General features: G+C 40.3%; 1 protein-coding gene across 4 annotated transcripts in view; it reads left to right on the top strand.

Moving 5' to 3' along the window:
* LOC135707343 (matrix metalloproteinase-2-like) overlaps positions 1–23,118 on the top strand; it is a 961,657-nt gene that overhangs the window by 303,324 nt on the left and 635,215 nt on the right. The gene's annotated exons all lie outside the window — the stretch shown is intronic.

Genomic DNA, 23,118 nt, shown 5'->3' with positions numbered 1-23,118 from the left:
TTGGTATCGACATCAGCTAAGACTTATGCAACTATGCGGCTTGGCTTATAGACTTGATCGTAAATTAATTGCCTAGCGGTAACAGTATAGATTGATAAGTTCAGCTAGAGTACGGCATTGTGCAAATTGAAGAGATGTTAAAAATGAGCGAAGGGCCATTAATGCGCCAATAGTAATCAAATGTGCGCTCCTTGACCTAACTCATACTTTGATGGATGAGGGGATCTGAGGTACGTCCTCAAATCCACAGGCGAAAGAGTGCGCGGTTGACTTGCTCGTACAGTGAGGAATCCTTAATGCCGGGGTAACAGGGGCGTGAATAAGGAACCGCGAATAAGGATACCTACAGCTTATGGGATTTTCCCTAATGGGGCTGTGGTGGATTATCTCGTTTATTTCAATATATAGAGCTATACTGTCTTGGACAAAGTTGTTGTACTGGGATAGACCAACAAGCCTGTGTCATTGAATTCACGTTTAATTGGGAATATGGGTATTCCTGGAAAGAGGACAACGTGTAGAGTTCGGAAACCGATGCCAGGCGCCATTTTGGCAACCAAGATGGCGGTCATAAGTTCAAGAAAAACCTAACATACGCTGCAATATGGGTCTTTCGGAAAGGGGACAAGGCCAGAAATCAATGCTAGACGTCATTTTGGAATCCAAGATGGCGGTCATTGGTTCAATTAAAACTCTCAAATATGGGTATTTCCGCAAAAGGGACGACCTGCAGAGGCCAGACGCCATTTTGGAAGATGGTAACCATCGGTTCAATAAAAACTGTCAAATACTCTACAATATATGTATTTTCGGAAAGGGAAGTTCTGAACTAATATGGCCACTAGACTGATGCAAAATTTTAAATTTTCGCTCCACAGTGCTCAAACGGTTCCAAATTGGGCCATGATTAGCCTCCTAAAATTTGAACTCATTTAGTGAGAAACTGACTTGGCACAAACCATTTGAAGTTTATATGGGCATTACTATGGACAAATTATAATTTTTTTTTCATATCTATCTAAAAATTCACCAGTTCACTCTACTTTAGAAAATGATAGCTGAGCTTGTTGAAAATTTTCTAAGCTACAATTTTGTTCAAGACCACTTTTCGATCAAATGTAAGGAGCACAAATAATTAATGATTCAAGTCACTGATGTCTTATGATTATGCTCAATCAACTGTTTATGGCACGTAGAATAGAGGACAAAAATAATGGCTACTATGTCACACTGCAGAATACAGTGTTGCCCACAATGCTGTTGCTTAATCTTGCCATAAGATTATCAATCTCTTAAACCAAAATAACTATTTAATTTGACGTTTGGATGAAAAACGATTTTGTGCAAAGTTGTTGCTGATAAAAATTCCCATAAGAATAACAATGGAATTTGTTGACAGTACAATATATAAAAGAGTAGAAGACAATGAGCAAAAAGTTTTGTTTTCCTATAGTAATTTCCATACACACTTCAAATGGTTTGTGCCAAGTCAGTTTCTTATCAAATGAGTTTAAACTTTCGGAGGCTAATCAGGACCCGATTTGAAACCGTTTGAACACTGTGGAGTGAAAATTTCAAATTTTGCGTCAGTCTAATAAAACCATCCGAAAGGACTTGGTGACTTGAACAACTTTGCTCAAGACAGCAACTTTCTATATGGCCAGGATCACGAAATATTCTATGTTGGACCTAAGATCCGTATATTATAGCGCCCGTCATAAGTAACATAGAAGTGACGCGCCTCTAGCGGCGTATTTCCCAATCAAACGTCTATCCCAATACAACAACTCTGTCGAAGACAGTATAGCTCTATATATTTAAACAAATGAGATAATCCACCACAGCCCCTATTAGTGAAAATCTCATAAGCTGTTAGTATCCTTATTCGCGGATAGCCCGGCAATAAGGATTCCTGACTGTAGGTATACTGTCTGCGGTTGTGAAATAGTTCTAGCGACGTTTATCAATACCTACATACTACCTCGCTCAATTTCAACTTCTGTTCAATTTTCACACAGCCGTACTCTAGCGGAATTATCAATCTATCTTCTTCAGAACTTTCTCTAGCTAATAAATTGTCACACTGAATCTTAATGAATCTTAACTCCGATTAAAGCAATTATAATCAGACATGTCGTCGAAATTGTAGTGCAGTATTTATATTGAAAATCGCCTTCACAAACATCTATGGCTCTTCACCTCATCTTCCAAACTGCGTATCTTTAATTTGCGGGAACTAATGCCCTTTTTTATTTTTTTTTCCCTGAAAGCCATTCGAACGAACCGAGTTAAAACTCAAATATGTTCATCATCATTATCGTCGTCGTCGTCGCCAGTTGCGTTATCATCAAGCAGAGTGGCGTCGGTCGCCGGTCATAGCTCGCAGCATCCAGTATCAGCAACAGTAGCACAGTGTCCTTCGACTTCATCTCGTTCATGGTGATGGGGTACATCATCTAACGCCCCCTGGCACACTTGATGTAGTTGGGGCGTTACTTGAGTTTAATTCGAGCGCTCCGCTCGTAATAAGTACTTGAAATTTGCATAAAAATATCGTTTCTTGAAACGGATTTTTTTCTGCTTCTGCTCGCTGTATCTTTGTCGGTTAATGGATATTCGAGTGGTGAATTGTATTCAAATATTGACGGACCATTTAATTTGAGTTTTTAAGCATCAGCATGGGAATATTTTGCATGATTTGAGTTTTTTACTCTATTTTTGCAAAGCAGCAAGTAACTTTACAAAAAGATTTGTTTTTACCAGTAACAAAGAATAATGTTCATTGATCCCGAAAGGGATGCCTTTATAAGCGAATCAGTCACATAAATTTCCAACCTTAGAACACTGATTTGATCCTTTTGCTGCGATTGACAGGTCATGTAGTTTTATTTGACAGCTGCTTCAACTATATATTGCTATTTATAAAAAAAGAACCATCCATCCATCCATACGTCCAACGGAAACCCAATTCACTTTTATTGCCTGTTCCAGCAAACGAGATTTCCCATCCCTCCCCCCCCCCCCCATTCCCTCGCTCTCTACCTAAGAAGCACACATCACTCCAAGACCTTATCTCCGGATTAATTTCCTCCGGTCCGGTCGAGTGCCGGGTGTTTTCTCACGAAAGCTTTTAAACTTTTAAGACACACACAAACACACACGCTGGAAAATGTCAATCCTTTTAATTTTTTGACACCGGACCATCATCTTCTGTCTGTCCGTCCTTGGATGTTTCCGTTTCGGGAGTTCCTTCGCCCGAGCCCGTTATCGCCACCAGGAGAGTGCTTTCCGTAAAAGGATACACTCGAAATAATGGGAAAGGAATCATTTGTCCACATATGGCATTCCTTTTCTGGGGTGGGGGGGTAGGTGATATCCGTTTCCGGCGTTTCTTTCGATTGACTTGAACATGGAACATCATGTTAACGGAGACCTGTTGGTTCTTCAATCGGCAGCAATAACGTGGCTTGTTTCTTTCTTTTTATTAATCTGACAAACGTGATGCCATTATTCGCCTGGTCCCGGGTTTCCGTTCCATTATCGTTCGCCCCTCATCATCCATCGTAGCAGTCGCCGGCCGTCGAAGTCATCACCATCATCATCGTCGTCCATGTCGTGTCAGATTGTAACGCAGCAGGATGTTCTACCCCGGTTCAAATTTAGAAGGGTCAATGAGGGAGGAAAGGAAGTCGAGGACCGTCACCGTCGTCGTCGTCGTCGTCCAGCAAATTCCATTAGTCATTGGATACAACTTTATTGTTTTTCGTCCCGTTATGGTCGATGTTAGAACAATATGGTTTCTTGTGTTAAGTGCTAGGAAAAATACGATCTAGTTTGATGGAATGCTACAATATCGTTTGAATGTCAGGCAAGATTCATTTTCATGCGGTTTTGCGGAATAAAGCATAGTTCAGTGAGAAGCTGGACGTAAGGTATCCGTTCTATCTCGGGATTGGTTTAACGTAAGAAAAATTTTACAATGAAATCTGCCTAAACATTCTTCAGTTAAAAATGTTTCTATACACGGGATTGATCTTTCATGACCGTACATTTCGTAGTTGCTACTGCGTGATTGACAAGAACCAGCAAAATTGAACATAGATCGAAATTATTGTGGCTTAGGATGAGCCTACCATTGTCTATGGAGGGGAAATGGCTCTAATGTTGGCCTAGGGATCTAAGATTGGGTCCATCGCTAAAAAACGGCTATTTATCAATTTTATCTAGATGAACGCGTTATTGGGACGGTACTAATGGATATTTTGGTCGCTATTGAAAATTTAGTCGATTGCTGAATTTATGTATGCGCCCAAATTAGAGGCATTTAGGCTGACATTACATCCATTTCCCCTACATATTCCGAAGGTTTATTTCTTCGCATGTAACGTCCAAACGGTCATCGGGGAAAGGAAGGATAATTAGTTTGCAATCCATTGTTAATAGAGATTGAATTAATCTCTGCAGGTCCATGGCTGTCACGGGAAAGATGTTATTAGTGGGACGCGTAAATCAGATCTGGTTTCACTTTGGCAAGTGATGTGATAAAGCATGATAAACAAAAGATGTGATCCTATAAACACAATAATGTAACCGAAGCCTGGAATAGAATCCATGATCTTCGGCATAGTAAGCAAAAACAGTCGACTCTAGGCCACCAAGCCCCTTGACACCACAACAAACAACTGTGACCGACAATTTTTCAAACCCGGAGATATTAAGCTATTCAATTGAAATGACCTCCCCAAAATGATGAAATTTCGTTTATTTAAATTTGATTATAGGGTTAAATACCCCATTTCTGGCCTATTAAGCACAACCCGCACTTAGTCTTTCCTAATCTAGCGTATTTAAGCACCAAAAGGAATTTTATTATTACTGATGGCTTCCAAATTTATTTACCTTTCCGTACGTACCGTAACATTTGATAAAGAGAAACAAATTTTGAAAGTGTAACACTGTTTCTTGACGCCAAACTCAGCTTACGGATTCTAAACGCAATTGAAACTCCAATGAATTTACTTCGGCCTATCGGATGAAGATAAAGATTGATTCGGTCGGAGCGCTTCATTTGTATTTGAGAATATTGGGTACAAACATTCATATCACGCGTTCTTATTGACTTCGTTTGGTAGCATTGGAACTAAAGTATCGTACCAAATGCATAATTTACCCGTTAAAACCGAAATCATGAATTTATTTGATGTTTTCTGCTTGATAGGCCCAAAATGGGCGCTAAGGCCGAAGTAGTTCTCTACCCTAGTAGTTACATTATTTCTACAGTTTAATTGATTAGCATCTAGGCTCTTCATCTTTAGGTTAGTTTGGCAAATTGATTTAACTAAATTTGGTGATGTGGTTTTTCGACTAATTTACAGTAAACCTCCTTTTCAGGTGAGTTTGATTAGAAAAATAAGAAACAAACTAGGTTGCCAAATCACGAATGGTCTGGTGGTTTGATTGCAGACAGGCGACTCTGAACCATTCCAGCGTGGACGTCTTTCGCTCCTCGAGTGTTTTAATCTCAGAATTACGAGTTCGCGGTGGTCTGTTAAGGATCAATAGCCGGCAGAATGATCAAAATATTTTCGGCGCCATGATCCCCTGGGTCTGCCTCTGCTGCGATGTCCTGCCGGATTCCAATCCAGCGCTTGCTTTCAGATTTCGTTCCTCCACTTTCGCTCTCGAATTTCTGTTGCTATCGGCTTCAGATGACATCGAGGATGGAGCTCGGCATTCGAGATCCAGCTGTGAGGCCACCAGGCACAAATTATACACCACAGGCATCGGTTGATGAAAATCTGCAGCTTCTGATTGTTCTCCGCTGATACACACCACATCTCGCTGGTGTATAACAACACAGATTTCACGTTCGAGTTGGAAATTCGAATTTTGGTGCGTTGACTTATCTGGTTTGATCTCCATACGTTTCGTAAACTCACAAAGGCAGCCCTAGCCTTCTTGATTCGTGCACCTATGTCGCTCTTGGTCCCGCCGTCCGACGCTATTTGGCTGCCAAGATATTGGAAACTTTCGACCTTCTTCACTGTTTGCCCCGCTACCGTAAAGTTGGAAGGGTGCGACGTTGATGGTGGGACCCGCCGCAGAGGAGCGTAGAGTAACATCATCAGCCAAATCGAAGTCGTTGCGATGCTCCATGATGATACACTGATAAAATTTCAAAGATTGTTTTTATGTGTCTCACACATGAATTTTTGCAATGTGATCAACAAATGATATCTATGTGTTGTACACATACTAAATATGTGTACGCATAAAAGCCATGTGTAATCACACATACTATTCATTTGACTCATAAATTTCATGTGTGCTCCTAGGTGCATTCTGTTTATGTGTGGTCACATGAAAATCATTTGTAATTTTACATGGAAATTCATCAATAAAAATGTGTGGAATTCTATTAGTGTAGGTTGCTAAAGTACGGTCAATTGCACCCACCATGATCTTGTCGATTACGATGAGGAACAGTAGCGGTGCTAGTATACATTCTTGCTACACACCAGCGACTACCCGGATAGGGTCAGACAAGGCTCCGTTATGCAGAACTCTGTACGTGAAAGCCTGATACTGCGCTTAGATGAGGTTGGCGATTTTATCCGGGACTTCCTTGCGTCTCAGGGCGCTCCACAGATTCTCGTGATTGAGTTGGTCGAAAGCTTTTTCGTAGTCAATGAATACCAAATAAAGGGACTCTTGGATTTCATTGACCTGCTCCAGGATGATGCGGAGCGTGACAATATGGTCCACACAATATCTTCCGGCACGGAATCCTGCCTGCTGCCGCCAGAGAGTTGCGTAGATCTTCTCCTGTATCCGATTCAGGATAACATTGCACAGTACTTTGAGAACACTACACAGTAACATGATGCCTCGCCAATTGTCGCAAACAGTCAGATCCCCCTTCTTTGGGACCTTCACTAAGACGCCCTGCTTCCAGTCCGTCGGAAAAGTCGCGATGTCCCAGATATCACAGAATAGTTCATGGAACATTTGAGCGGAGTCAGCTTTGAGCATGCGTCTGGAGCCTTGTTGGATTTCATGCAAGAATACTGCACTTTTCTAATTTTACAATTTATCATAGAATATCTCCACCTACAACGTTGTTCGGGTATAACGTAATGCGCAGGATCTATAGGTGAGGCAGAAGGAAAGTTTAGTGCACTGTTTCATTCATCCGGTGTTTTTGTCGGATCGAGAGAAAGAAAGAGTCAGCTGGTTTCCTTCTGCCTCACCTATAGATCTCGCTCATCGAGACGAAACGACTAAACTGATATTTACGTTTGATCAGCGCACCAAAAAACTATCTCAGTGCGAGCAGGAGGAAAAATAATGATTCATCGGATTCATCCCTGTGTGCTAGATAAACAAAGCACGAACAAACTATAAAAAAAAAACAAAATGACAATCGCTGCCTCATAGCCTCATACACACTCCTTTGAGGTTACTCAAAAATGAGTCAGACGTATTCATTTTCATAACTATTTTTCAAGCGTCAAATCATGAGTAGATGTGATTTGTGAATTTGAGTAACATTGACTCAACAATAAATAAATTAAGGTGGATCTCAATTTTGAGTTTCACCACATTTGTGCCTAAAAAAAAAAAAATGCGTCGATAATGTAAAAATACGAAGTTTGCTTTTCCGTAGTTGAAGAAAATTTGAAAATTTCGAATGAAATCATTCGAAAATGGAGCAAATTGCAGCCGCCGTGGATGCAGAAACGTACCACAAATTGAGAGGTTGTTTTGCATTCTGTTTGGTATAAAATGAAATGCTTAATTAATATGTTTTTCAGTTTTTGGTTTATTAATCCCAAAGATAAAAAGAAAGGAAACGAAATGTATGCTCTTGTGTATTTTTGACTCATTTCGCTATATTTTGGATTATATGGGAATCAGTAGAAATAACTCATCAACAAATACCTAGCCGTTTTAGTTAAAATTCAGTTCTGACTATGTTACTCAATTTAGAGTAGGTCTAGCTTTAATTAAATTGAGTGATTGTTCACTCAATTTTTAGTAGCCACGAACGAGCAAGGACACAAGTTCTAATTCCAACGCGTTCAAGATGCATTTTATCGAAAAGATGTTACGGAATTTTCATCGGCGTGACATACATTTATTCGGCGGCGTGAACCATTTTACTGCGGCGCAGGCTCAATTTCATCGGCGGCGGCGGCGTATGAAAATTGTCGGCGGCGGCGGTGCACAGGTCTATTGTGGACAGCAAGCTTGTTTTTGAGGGACAGTGTGAACTTCCTGTTTATCAGAAGGTAGAGCGACCTGATCAAGATGTTACACTTGGTGAATGTCTTATCCACATGAGATCGCAAGAGCAATTTGCTATAGAGGGTGAGATCAAGGTAGACTACTTCACTCGACCATTCAATGGGAGTCCTATCAAGGTGGACAACGACGGAACAAGCCGAGGTGAATTCGAGTATGGAAACAGAATGGTTTTTTAGTTACATTGATACAAATCTTCCAGCTCTTGAAATAAGACATAAACATAGACATAGTAAGCCATAGTTAATAAGCAGTCGGACAGAACATCCAGGCCTGATTGCAGTTTACTCGCTAGAGCACGCACGCAAAAAAAAAAAACGTTCTGGTATTCGTGAACAACAAATCACGAAAGCATGAACTGCTAGTTCGTTTGAATTCATGACTTAGTTCCCGTAAACGTGATCGAGTAAATAACATTTTCATGAAATAAATCCCAAATCCATGAACTTAAGTCACGCCTGTTCAGCGCGACCATCGATTTCATAACGCTACAGAAAACACAAAATAAAATCTTGATTTCGTGATCCATGAACCGATAAGTGTGATTTTCGTTCCTGAAATCGTGAACTTGGATCACATGCAATGCTGCAGCTGTCATTTTCAGTTGTTGTTGATTTTATCCTTATAGAGTGCTCGGATCCGTAGAGAATAGTGTCTTGATTATTAGTGAGTGAGCTGAGCAGTATCATCAGAATGGTGGTCCGGCACGGCACATGTCATCATACTGGCCGTCCTCGAAGAAAAAGAATCGCCGAACGCATCCGGTGTTCTTTCTCCCGCCGCTCCGATGGAAGTCAAAGGTGGTGTTGATTTTTTGAGATGAAAACTTGGCTGAAAGTGTGTTCATTCCATCTGCTGGACAGATACCTGCTGCCAATTTGGGATGGGGGTAAAACCTGCATCAAGACTTCCGTTGTTTTCATTCCACTTCCTCACTCCATTTTAAATATTGGTAATTATAATGCAGTTGACATTTTACAGTCCATGAACCATGTTCCCGTTTTCGATAACAAGGTTCACGGTATCAATCACAACGCATGAACATAAATCACGTTTGCCAGAACTAGATCGTGATTTTCCGAACAGAGTTCATGATTCTATGACTTTTGTTGCCTTTGCAGGCGTTACGTTTATTTTGTAGAACAATGTTCACGATTTCATGATTTTTATTCATGGTGTACTTTCGTAAATGAAAAATTTACTTGTTCCGAAAATCGTGACTGGAGGTTGACGAATTTCGGAACGGATTTTTTCCCGTGCGGATCACTCGACCCTTATAGATGATGGAGGTGTCATCTGCGAACATAGGTAGGATACCACCACTCGGCAGGGGAGGAATGTCTGACGTGAAAATGTTGATTAGGATATGCTCAAGCAGGCTTCCCTGAGGGACCCCTGCATCAACGTTGAACGTATCAGAGGGGACATTGTCACGAGGTAGATCGGCAAGTTGTATCGATGCAGCTTGTACACTAGACCATCATGCCAGACATTGTCAAACGCCTTCTCAACATCCAACAATGCCATAGCAGATGATTTCAAAACGGACTTGTTCCGCCTGATGATGTTAGTAGCTCTACTTAGTTGGTGGATCGTTGAACGGCCTTTCCGAAACCCGAATTGCTCCTTGAGTAAGATGTTATTTTCTTTGGAGAACTCCAGCAACCGGCTGAGTATCAACTTTTCGAATAGCTTCGAGATGGAGGACCAGAGGCTGATGGGGCGATAGCTTTTGAGGGAAGTAGCCAAGCTCCAAACATTTGTTGAAGATAACGGCAAGGTGGATGAAGAAGCCAATACTCAAGTTTTTCAACTCATAACCTCATCAGCCGATATTCTACTATCATCATGCACTACTACGGGGGTGTCAGCGACTCAAAACATTGCTTCCAGTACGACAGGCTCGTGGGGGCTCACTATGCTGCTGCCCACTAGTTGACGGTTGGATATTTACTTCATTTCCAACCGATCGGCGTTTTTTCATAACTGGACTTCTATTATGAGATATCACAAATGCTCATCGTTTCATCAATTGACCACTTTGTCAAGCAGTTTTGGCGTGACTTTCTACCAGCGATTTCACAAAACTGGACCAACTAATTTATATATTTTTATGAAACGCACAAATGTTGGCTACTTTTCTCGAGGTTCTATAAGAAAAAATCTTAAAATAATGTTTCATTTCAAAGTTCGAGTGGTAGTAAACGTTATTTTATCTGCTCGAATGAAGCGGTTAATTTTGTGGTCATATTCCATAGAATGTATTTTTTCTACCATCGTTGACGATATGACCCGTAACTCATTTCGGTTGCATCTCGGATTATTTATATTTGTCCATGATAATAATTTTACTAAAATTTTTCTTCACAGCTTTCGTTATCATATTGACTGCTGCTTGTATGAAATCAATCTTAGTTTTATAGAGCTCATAGGTGGAATGAAGTTTCTTTATGGGTAATTTTAGCTAAGAATGCTAAGTTGCTATAGAAGTATCGCATTTTGCCTCAGTAGTAGACAATATAATCAATTATATTATTTTCTAATGATATAAGCCCTTTTCATATGGAATTCTCGATTTATCCAAGTGATTAGTTGCTGATTAGACAAAACTGAATCAAAAATTGAGCTTCATTGGATTCTGAGATGATTTTGAGCTTCACTGGTTTAGTTTTGTTTGAAAATGTCAAATTAAAAAAAATCAGTTCAGACATAAAAAAGTTTTTGTAAGAAAATCGACTTTAATCGACTTTAAATTTTATAAAACATGGAAAATTTCCTTAAGGTCATCCACACACATTTTTGTAGGAGTTGTCATTTTTGCATAATATTTTTTTGAAAAAAATCGGTAGATAAAGTTTGGCCCTTCTCAAATGTTAGTCTAGATAAATTTTGGAAAAACTGAATGTGCAAAACTGCTTATTTGGTCAAAGTCTACACATCCAGAAATTTTCATTGTAATCTGAGAGGGTGTTGCTAGCTTCGATTCGATTTGGCGCATGCATACTGCAACTAAGGGGCAGTTCATAAACTACGTAACAAGTTTAGGGGGTGCCAATTATCCACGGCCCATACAAATTTTAAATTTTTTGTATGGACAATTGTCTACGCAGGGGGACGGGGGGGGGTCAAGAATCCCAAAAATATGTCTACGTAGTTTATGAACAGCCCCTAAGTGGTGGTAGAAAGTAACCGCTCGATACCCGCTTTCCATACCTTGTGTCCCGTCCAGCAAAGTTCCTGCAGTGGCAGTGCTACGACTACGAAGTTGCGTGGTTGAAATTTGTCATAGATTAACCTATTGCAGCCTGGGAAGCCATGCGATTTGCAATTCCATGTTTCGAGTTTCCAATCGTAGTCCTTATTTCTTCGCATAGGTCTGTGCCGATTGATCCGATCCGTATCATCGTTATTTGCAACTTTATATATTTTCCAGGGCGGCTTGTTGGGCCTGCCCAACCGTCCCGCCGGGAGACCATAGTGCACAGTTCTGTTTAGAGTCCCACTGTGGCACTAGGACGGTGATCAGTAGCTCCTAACATGGAGAACAGACGCCGTTTTGAGCCGCAATTAGCTGAAATTAGCTCAGCTACAACTTTGCTGAACAACATATCTTTATTTTAAAAATAACAAAAGTTATTTTTTGAATATCAACTATTTTGAGGGCCACCCTAATCTTTACAACCACCAATATAAGGGAAGTTTCAGCCACAAAAACTACACCAAAAATAGTCTACAGTATAGTATGAAATGTATTGACAACCTGATTGGCAAGAGGAAAAACAGGGTTTTATGCTAAAAAATACAAATCAGGTTTGTGGTCTCAAATCACGTGAACAGTCTATGCACGGGACATAATGAGCACCTTACTAAATAGTAGATTTTACCTCCTTGGAGGTGCATAGAAGCACCAGGAGCACGCATCAAATCTTCAGTTTTAAAATGTAGGACACATTTAGGAAATGCGTTATGCGTCTGTTCCGGAATACCATGGCGGCTCGTTTCATGGCTATTCCGTCTCGTTTGATAGTGACCATGGCCGCTACCAGCCTTAATTGTTATGATATATATCTAAGTGTTTTTACATTGTTCATGTCTTGGCTATTCAGTATTTTAAACAGGTTTTTTAACCTGCATGTCAGTATAACAATTGATATCTTAAAACTAAAAACTAAAACTAATCTTATCTAAGTATAAAGGGAATTAATCGTTGCAATTGAGGATTGCAACGACTTTTGCCTGAAATTATTAATTATTTTGTTGGACATTTGTGCTAAAGTCCCAACATTCGAAATTCTATGTACTTCGGTTGTACTGTACCAGGGAGGCAACTTCAAAATCATTTTCAGAATTTTGTTCTGAATCCTTTGAAGTGCTTTTTTCCTGGTAGTGCAGCAACTAGACCATATTGGCACAGCGTAAAGCATGGCCGGTCTAAAAACTTGTTTAAATATTAGAAGTTTATTCGTCAGGCAAAGTTTGGATTTCCTGTTTATAAGAGGATACAAACATTTTATATATTTGATACATTTGGCTTGAATGCCCTCAATGTGATCTTTAAAAGTTAATTTTTGGTCAAGTATTAATCCAAGATATTTCACTTGGTTTGACCAGGAAATTGGAACTCCGTTCATAGTGACTATGTGACTACTACTAGGTTTCAAAAAGGAAGCTCTAGGCTTATGTGGAAATATTATAAGTTGAGTTTTGGAAGCGTTGGGAGAAATCTTCCATTTTTGTAAATAAGAAGAGAAAATATCTAAACTTTTCTGAAGTCTGCTGCAAATAACACGAAGACTTCTTCCTTTAGCGGAAATGCCTGTGTCATCAGCGAACAAAGATTTGTGGCAACCCTGAGGCAAATCAGGGAGGTCCGAAGTGAAAATGTTATACAATATAGGCCCAAGAATGCTACCCTGAGGAACTCCTGCTCTAACAGGTAGTCGATTAGATTTGGAATTTTGATAATTTACCTGCAGAGTTCTGTCAGTTAAATAATTTTGAACTAATTTCATAATATAAAGTGGAAAATTAAACTTTTTCAATTTAGCAATCAAACCTTCATGCCAAACACTGTCGAATGCTTTTTCAATGTCTAGAAGAGCAACTCCAGTTGAGTGGCCTTCAGATTTGTTTGAACGAATTAAATTGGTAACTCTTAAGAGTTGATGAGTAGTTGAATGCCCATGGCGAAATCCAAACTGCTCATCTGCAAAAATTAAGTTCGTATTGATGTGAAGCATCATTCTATTCAAAATTATCTTTTCAAAAAGTTTACTTATTGAAGAAAGCAAACTTTTTGGGCGGTAGCTAGAAGCTTCAGCTGAATTTTTATCCGGCTTCAAAATTGGAACAACTTTTGCATTTTTCCATTTATCAGGAAAGTATGCCAAATGGAAACATCTGTTAAATAATTTTACCAAGAAAGACAAGGTACTCTCTGGGAGTTTTTTGATGAGGATATAGAAAATTCCATCATCACCTGGAGCTTTCATATTTTGAAAAATTTTAGTTATAGACCTTACTTCGTCCAAATCAGTCCCCCAGGAATCATCAAAAATATTTTCCCGAGAGAAAATATTCAGAAAATCCCGAGCAACCTGATTCTCAATAGGACTAGTAAGACCCAAACTGAAATTATGGGAACTCTCGAATTGCTTAGCAAGTTTCTGAGCTTTTTCCAAATTTGTGATCAAAATTTTACCACCTTCTTTAAGCGCTGGAATAGGCTTTTGAGGTTTTTTCAAAATTTTTGTGAGTTTCCAAAAGGGTTTGGAACTCGGGTCTAATTTAGAAATATTATTTTCAAAAGTTTTGTTCCTCAGGGCAGAGAATCGCTTTTTAATTTGTTTTTGCAAATCCCGCCAGATAACTTTCATGGCAGGATCGCGTGTTCTTTGAAATTGTCTCCTACGGACATTTTTAAGACGGATCAAGAGCTGAAGATCATCGTCTTTTATAATTGAATCGAATTTAACCTCGCATTTTGGTACTGAGGCAGCTCTTGCTTCAACTATAGAAGTAGTCAGAGATTCAAGAGCATAATTAATTTCATCTTTGGTTTGCAAAGGAATGTTTGGATCGAAGTTATATTCCATAAATGTTCGATATTGCTCCCAATCAGCTCTATGGTAATTGAAAGTAGAGCTGTTGGGATTACAAATTATTTCTTGGGATATTTCAAAAGTTACTGGAAGGTGATCAGAACCGAAGTCAGCATGGGTAACCAATTGGCTACAAAGTTGACATGAATCAGTTAAGACCAAATCAATAGTGGAGGGATTTCTTGCAGAAGAAAAGCATGTTGGGCTGTTTGGATATTGAATAGTGTAATAACCTGCAGAACAATCATCAAACAGAATATTACCATTGGAATTACTTTGAGCATTATTCCATGAGCGGTGTTTTGCATTAAAATCACCAATAATGAAGAATTTAGACCTATGACGGGTAAGTTTCTGGAGGTCACCCTTGAGAAAATTCTTTTTCTGGCCTACGCATTGGAATGGCAAATAGGCAGCTATAAACGTAAGTTGTCCAAATTTTGTTTCAACAGAAACTCCCAAAGTTTCAAAAACTTTGGTTTCAAATGAAGAAATAATTTTATGTTTGATTCGTCTATGAATAATTATGGCAACGCCACCACAGGGTCCATCAAGACGATCATTTCTATAAATCAAGTAATTTGCGTCCTTCTTAACCTTATGGGCAGGTTTAAGGAACGTTTCAGTTATAACGGCAATATGCACGTTATGAACTCTCAAAAAGGTAAATAGCTCGTCTTCATTATCTTTAAGAGATCGAGCATTCCAATTTACAATATTTAATGCTTTAAAATCCATTACTGAATTTTAAAGTCATGACAATATTATTTGCAAATTTTACTCCAGTTTGAATAGCATCAAACATGGAGTTAGATTTAAGCATATCAGAAATCATGTCAATTAATGAATTCTGTAAAAATTCCATTTTGGGGGCAGTAATGCTTCCTAAGTCAAAATTGTCAAAATTTCCGTTAGAACGTTGGTTAGTATTTTGATTTCTACCCGCTGCAATAGCAGCATAGGTAGCTCCATTAACTCGCTGAACATTGTTAGCAGCGAGGGGAGTAGGTACAGATGAAACATTTGAAGCAGGGGAGATATTTGTACCTACGGGTACGAATGTAGAATTTGTTCCTCGCTGACCGTTGTTAACAGCAGAGGAATTTGTACCTGGTCGGAAACGTGGAGCGTTTCCTACCTGACGGTTAGAACGAGATTGTAGGATCGCTTTGCGAGTCTTACATTCCCAAAAATTGGATTTGTGGTTTTCACCACAATTTGAACATTTAAATTTCTTAGGATCTTCCTTCACAGGACAGTCGTCCTTTGCGTGAGAGGAATCACCACAATTCATGCATTTAGCTGGCATGCAGCAATTTTTAGTTCCGTGACCCCATCCCTGGCACTTACGGCACTGGGTGAGGTTTTGGAAATTTCCTCCAGTCTTCCTGAAGTGTTCCCACTTCACTCGGACATGGAGCATAAGGCTAGCTTTTTCTAAGGCCTTAAGGTTGTTTAGTTCACTAGACTTGAAGTGAACTAAATAAAAATCATTAGAAATCCTGTTGCGCGAATCGCCAGGACGGGATTTCATTTTCATTTTGATTACTTGGAGTGGCACAACTCCAAGTAATTTTGCCAGTTCATCTTTGATCTGATCCAGGGATTCACCACTGGGCAGTCCTTTCATGACAACCTTGAACACACGTTCAGTTTTGGTGTCGTAAGTAAAAAATTTGTGTTTCTTCTCAGTAAGATACTTGAGAAGACATTTAAATCCGTCCAAGGTTTCAGCCAATACACGGCATTCACCCCGACGTCCAATTTGTAGTGAAAACTTAACTTTCACGAAATTCAAAAGTTCCATGCGAAGAGCATGGAAATCGGTAGTGGTTATCACAATAGGGGGAATCTTTTCCTTCTTGGCATTAAGCCGGGAAAGTTTACTAGAATTTTTCTTGGATGATGGATCATTCTCATCATCCGTGAGCAAATCAAATTGATTACTCAAATTAATTTCTTCAGAAGGGGGGTCAAGAGTTTGCCCCTTTCTTTTGCGTTTAGGCGCCATGGCGGCAGTAAATTTTTATCCAAATCGACTTCCAAGCAGATTACTATAAGAATCTGAAGGATCGAAGAGGAATTTTCCAAATCGATATCCAAGAAGGATTACCTCGGGTAGGGTCCAAACAAGGATCGAAGAGGAATAAGAGTTGAACAAGGTAGAAAATTTTTACAGGTTGAGCACTGAAAAGTGCTGTTTAAATTTGTTGTAGCTTTAGGTAGTAGTAACACTTCCTTCAGCAAAAAGCAAATAGATCCGCACGGCAAGAGAGCACGATGCGGACTGCTCATTTTACCCCTACTAATGGTTATCATTTCGTCCCTTATCAACTTAAAAAAGTCAAAATGCGTTCTTTTATCGATTAAAGTAACAAGTGGAAAATACAAATGGGTTTTAAATCTAAGAGCATATGTAGAATGAATGTTACAGTGCAAAAATAACAGATTTACTAAGCGCGGCACATCGTCGGACTAAAACACAAACAATCATCCGTCAAATCTGGCTGCTCATAAATTTCCACCTCACCCCGGGATGGATTTAACAATTTCCCGGAAGAGTCAACGAAAATGAAAAGCCCACGTTGCGTTTTCGACTTTCAATAATAGTTCTACCACACACGACGACGACGACGACGACGACGACGAGGATGATGAACATTGATAGAGGGTATTTACGGTTGACGAGGGTCCGCCTTTTTGGGGTTGAAAATTTCCACCAACAAACGATTCCCGGACCCGAACCGAGGGGTTCAACCGAAATCGTTTCAAGTGCTAAGCTTCGGGGATCTAATAAATTTACCGGTCGCTTTTGCGGAATTGAGAGGGGATTGAAATCGTTTTGCCTGATATGAAGATGTATGTCTTCGGGGCCTTAATTTTTCCGTTGTCGTCATTGAAATTCCGACACCTCCCCGACGGTGGCGATCTTAAAATATTAAAGCATACACCCGTGCGGATGAAATGCTACCTGCTGCGCTGCCTGACTGGAACACAATTGTGGGACACGAGTTTCTACTTGACATCCCGAAAGCGATAGCCGACTGGGAAACCACTTTGGCAAAGTTTGCTCCGATATGAGGACGGAGAGAACGTTTTGGCACGGCGAGAATCATGTCAACTGACTGACTTGGGGGAGGCGAATATGGTATCTTTTTCCCATCATCAACCAGACACGTACGAGCGCTTTTCTTGACTTTTCCAGGGAGGGAGAATACCTAGAGCAGCTAATGTATTATTACCGGCAGTCGGTCGGAATGGTGAGAAGATGAGGAAAAATTATCACACTTTTTGCGGCGACACGTTCAAACAGTCACAATTTCGGTGACAAGCTCACCGAGCAAGGTGCAACAGATTTCAATTCGGAGTGCAGGGTCGAAGCCAGTGAAGTGTGAGCTTGGCTACCGACCAGGAAGGAATTGAATTCCGCCCTGCCCAGCTGGAAGTTTTGAAACAGGTGAAAAGTCGTCGAAAATTTACCCATTTGCTCATTGTTTTTTCGCCGAACAAAGCCATAGCAAACTCCGAAACAGTTCTATTTCGGAGAATGCTTTCAGGACAGAAAGTCGTACACCGCATCTGCTGTGTCCGTATGTTTGCGCTTCAGCTTGACTTTAACCCCAAAAGCCCAGAGTGTTCCAACTCAGGGAGGAAAAACTTTCCAACCGTCACAACTGTGGTTGTCTGTTGCTTAATAGTGGAAAAAGCAGAAACGGAGTAGAGCCAACCAACTCCGAAAAAGTAGGTACCAAGAGCTCTCTGAACCAGTGCAACTGATGGGTTGGCATTTCTTCATTCGGTAGCCAGAGAAGGATGCAGCCTCCGCCGTGTCATCAGTAAAGATAGAAAAATGCATCCTGCTTCTTATTGTCGTCGTCGTCGTTGGTTCCAATAATGTGTTCGTTGGAAGGCAACCGGAAGACAAGAAACCTACCGAGCAATCTCTCAAGTGACGTCAAGTTACGGGACGACGTCTATAGATACCTACATCAGTGGGAACCCATCAGACGGTCGGGTGAGTGCGGAAGTGGGTGGTTTTGGCACAGTCAGTCAGTAGATTGGTTTAAAAATAATTGAATCCGTGCGGAAAAATGGCAACTCACTGGCAGGGACTGGGGAACTTGCGAGAAGGAAACAACTGGGGCTACCATCGTATCGGCAGTGACGTGCTTGGGGTGGATTTGTTTTCGAAATCGTATATTTTGTGGGGTTCATTTGCGTTTGGTTTGGCAAAAAAAAATGTAAACTTTATTGATTTATGATGTGTTGCTACTCAATGCCCTATAGGGATATAGAAACATTCGAAAAAAATTACTACCCGCAAAATTATTTAACAAGCCCAAACATCGATTCCGATTTCACTGATATGGCATACCTGCCCAGATAACCAGCCTTTGTGAAACAATGCGCAGATAGAATCGTAAAATACTGCAGATTAAGTCCAAATTGCATATAAGAATGAATTTCACAAAGTTTCCAGAAAACCTGAGATCACCCATTAAATCATTGTTATTAGTACTAGTATTAGACCCAAGCAACACCATATCCAAATAAGTTATCCATCTCTCCTTAAGCGAGCCTTATCAGAACTTACAAACAGTGGTATAGTCGTTGCTCAGCTGTATATGATGATGATATGGAACTTCCACTCACTGTAGTAAGATAACTGACAGTAGACTGTGGACTGTCTTTTTTTTTCCCTTGATTTGTTTTCCGTCGATCTTGTTTTCCGTGCTGAGCACCAATGCTACCGATGCCAGGGAGGCAGCTCCCACACCTGGACCCTACCTATCGACCTATCAACTTATGAACCGGGGACCAATGGCTTTACTTCCCTTCCGAAGGAAAACGTGATCATAGATGTTAAGCCTCAGAACATCCCGGCGGTGTTGACTGGGGTGAGAGGTAATCACGCTTACCACTACATCACTGACACCGCTGACTGTGGACTTTCCTCGCTGTTCAACTTGTTCAAGTTTAATAATATCTAATTGTACTCAACCTGCCTTTGAATGAAGGGCCAACAATGGGCTGGGTAGATCCGTTGGTAACATCGCACACGCGCATCCACGGTATAAACGGGAATCTCCTTCCAACAACAAGATCATACAACAACCGGTCAAGAAAAAAGCCATTCAACAAGAGGATGCCCCTATGAGTGGGGAAAAGAGCCCGCCCTCTATTCACGAAATGTTAAATATGACATTCCCACTTTCCCCATCCATTTCCCTTCAATTGGGTGCCTGGTGAACCCTCCCGTATCCCATTCAATGGTTCATATAATAATGAAATAAAAGTTAAGAGAAATATAAAGGAAAGATGATTTTGAAGAGCTCCCATAGTATGCTGCCTCAACTTCTTCAACGAGTGTTAAAAAACAATACTCTCGCCTTTCCTTCTTCACACGGCAGTGAAAATTTCCAACATTCACGAAAACCATTCTAGCTGTTCAGGTTAGAGGGATCTCAGCAGAGAGAAAAAGGACTGCGATTTGCTTCAGTCCACCAACAGGGGAAACAGTCGTATCGTTGCGGTACGTTTGTAGCGTTAGAAGCCTATTGCTGTGTATGGAGGTTAGACTGATGCAAAATTTGAAATTTTCGCTCCACAGTGTTCAAACGGTTTCAAATCGGCTACTGATTAGCCTCCGAAAGTTTAAACTCATTTGATTAAAAACTGACTTGGCACAAACCATTTGAAGTTTATATGGAAATTACTATGGAAAAACAAAACTTTTTGTTCATTGTCTTTTAGCCTTTTTACATATTGTACTGCTAACAAATTCTATTGCTATTGTTATGGGAATTTTTATCAGCTACAACTTTGCACAAAATTGTTTTTCAGCCAAACGTCAAATAAAATAGTTATTAATTGTTTAAGAGATCGATAATCTTATGGCAAGTTTAAGCAACTGTATTGTGGGCAACACTGTATTTTGCAGTGTGACATAGTAGCCATGATTTTTGTCCGCTATTCTTCGCACAAGAAACACCAATGTTGCCTGCTGAACAGTTGATTGAGCATAATCATAAGACATCAGTGACTTGAATCATTAATAATTTTTGTTCCTTACATTTGATTGAAAAGTGGTCTTCAACAAAGTTGTAGCTGAGAAAATTTTAAACAAGCGCAGTTATCATTTTCTAAAGTAGAGTGAACTGGTAAATTTTGAGATAGATATGAATCGAAATTAAGGTTTCTCCATAGTAATTCCCATATAAACTTCAAATGGTTTGTGCCAAGTCAGTTTCTCACTAAATGAGTTCAAATTTTGGGAGGCTAATCAGCGCCCAAATTGGAACCTTTAGAGCACTGTGGAGCGAAAATTTCAAATTTTGCATCAGTCTAATGGAGGTCTCCATACACACCAATAGGCTCCTAACGCTTCTAACGTATCGCAACAATAGGACTGTTTCCCCTATACGATCTGTAAGGCGCAGCGCAAGCCCCTCACCCACTGAATCAATTCGCTAGCAACGAAATTAGAATCGACAAATACAGCGACCAAAAACAAACGCGTCCAATCGCGGCCACGACACATTTTGATTGCATTTTTTAAACACAACCTCAACGCACAAACACGAATACGACAACATTCGAGAAGCGCCTTTCATCCGGGAGGTGAAACGTCAGCACGCATTAAGCAACGGGAAGAAAGATGCACACACAGAGCACGACACGAGCTGAACTGCTAACGTTGAAAGCCAAACGCGTTACTCAGTTGTATACATATAGGGGAAACAGCCCTATTGTTGCGGTACGTTAGCTGCGTTAGAAGCCTATTGTTGTGTATGGAGACCTCCATACACAACAATAGGCTTCTAACGCTGCTAACGTACCGCAACAATAAGGCTGTTTCCCCTATCCAAAATGCGAAATAAATTGCCGATGGTTACTTTGTGTATTAGTAAATGATCAAAGTTCTCAAATGACATTGTGGATTCTATTGGACATTTTTAAATGTGTATAGTACAGATAGAATCGTAATAAAAAAAATAATGATCTTATTCCATTTGAAAGTGTCAACGATAATTAGTAACTTCTTGGGTCAGTATTGATTTAAAGACTTTCGGCTCCGTAAAGTTTTGTTTAACAGTGGAGTCTTACCAAATAAAAAGATTGGAAACAATCTTTAATAGTTAAGAAATTAGCAAGGTGTAATCAACTCTGCACACTGTGCCGAAGCACATCGCAGCACACTGATCGGTACCGTAAGGGCACACGAAGACAAGTATGACACAGCATATAATATAAAACGACATCACTGCTTTGTATTGACATTTTGTCAAGCTAAGGTTTACTTCATAGCAACGCGGAAGGTTTTTTCGGTTTATTTTTTTTTGTCGATTTTCCTGCTAGCTACAAAATCTAGCAAACTGCATCCTGTGTGCAACATGCAGGAGCAGGATTCATTCCAAAAAATGATATTGATTTTACAGTCCACTGTGGAGTCGCTATATTATAACAAAGTGTATGGACCTATGCGGAATATCCACAGAGCAGTCATGGTTATGATCCAGATCCCACACAAGGACACGAAACGCTGTCAAATTGAACTCCAAATAGTGGCCACAAACGGTGAATGTTACTGAAAACGATTTTTCACCCGTGCGGGTCCGGACGTGAGTCTTCAGGTTAATAAATTAATAAATAAATAAAATAAATATATAAACGGCTTCGGTGATTACAACGAGGGACGGCTGACTTCTTCCTCAACTGAAATATTGAAACGAATCCTGGGTCCGTCTTCATGTGGGTTTTTAGGTTATTAGATTTGGTGAACGTTTTCTGGCAGATCTGGCTTGTTATTATTGTGCTGCTTCACGAGATCTCCCATATCATCCTCATTCATGAAGACTTTGATACAGCCGGTACAGATGTTGATGTTCTGATCTGCAAAATTAATCTGGACGTGTTTGGCAAGTCATGTTGGATGATGAAACTACGTTCGATAGACCTTGCAGACGAGTGAGTTAGTGAACGGCGCCGGTGGTGTAGTGGTAAGCGTGATTGCCTCTCACCCCAGAAGGCCTGGGTTCAATCCCAGTCGGCGCCGCCGGGATGTTCTGAGGCATAACATCTCTGATCACGCCTTCCTTCGGATGGGAAGTAAAGCCGTTGGTCCCCGGTTCATGAGTTGATGGGTCGATAGGTAGGGTCCAGGTGTGGGAGCTGCCTTCCTGGCACGTCGGTAGCATTGGTGCTCAGCACGGAAAACAAGATCGACGGAAAAAACAAAACCAAAGAGTGAGTTAGTGCGCATGTGGGTTGTTGGATATTTCTTCTCGTTGAAAAGCTTTACAAAATTGTGTAAGCAAGGGACGTTTGTTCTAGTGGGTCCTTACGTGAATCTAAAGTCGACTGCCTTAAGTATTTTCCACAGTTTTCACACTTGTACAACTTCTGTTCCGAATGAACCAGCATGTCCTGAAAATGGTTTCTTACACCAGGATTACATCAGCAACGAAATGACCTTAAAGAACATCCACCGAATCAAATTAAAAAGACAATTCCTATCTATACGGTTTTTCAGAGATTTGTGGTGCACTGTTAGCTTTGCAGCTGCCTAGAACTTCTGGTATATAATGCAATCAACCAGTTTTCCATCTCCCTCTGTCCGATGGTTCCAGATCCTTTACCGAATGTGAAACTCATTTTAAGAATTTCAATTAATATACCTGTAGATAATGGGCTAGGTGTTATGGAATCGACG

This window comes from Ochlerotatus camptorhynchus, unplaced genomic scaffold (assembly GCF_037179485.1).
Source record: "Ochlerotatus camptorhynchus isolate MF236.1 unplaced genomic scaffold, CSIRO-AGI_Acam_v1.1 ptg000308l, whole genome shotgun sequence".
Lineage (NCBI taxonomy): Eukaryota > Metazoa > Arthropoda > Insecta > Diptera > Culicidae > Ochlerotatus > Ochlerotatus camptorhynchus.
The sequence above is the reverse complement of the archived record's forward strand: the minus strand, read 5'-3'. Positions and strand labels throughout refer to the sequence as shown.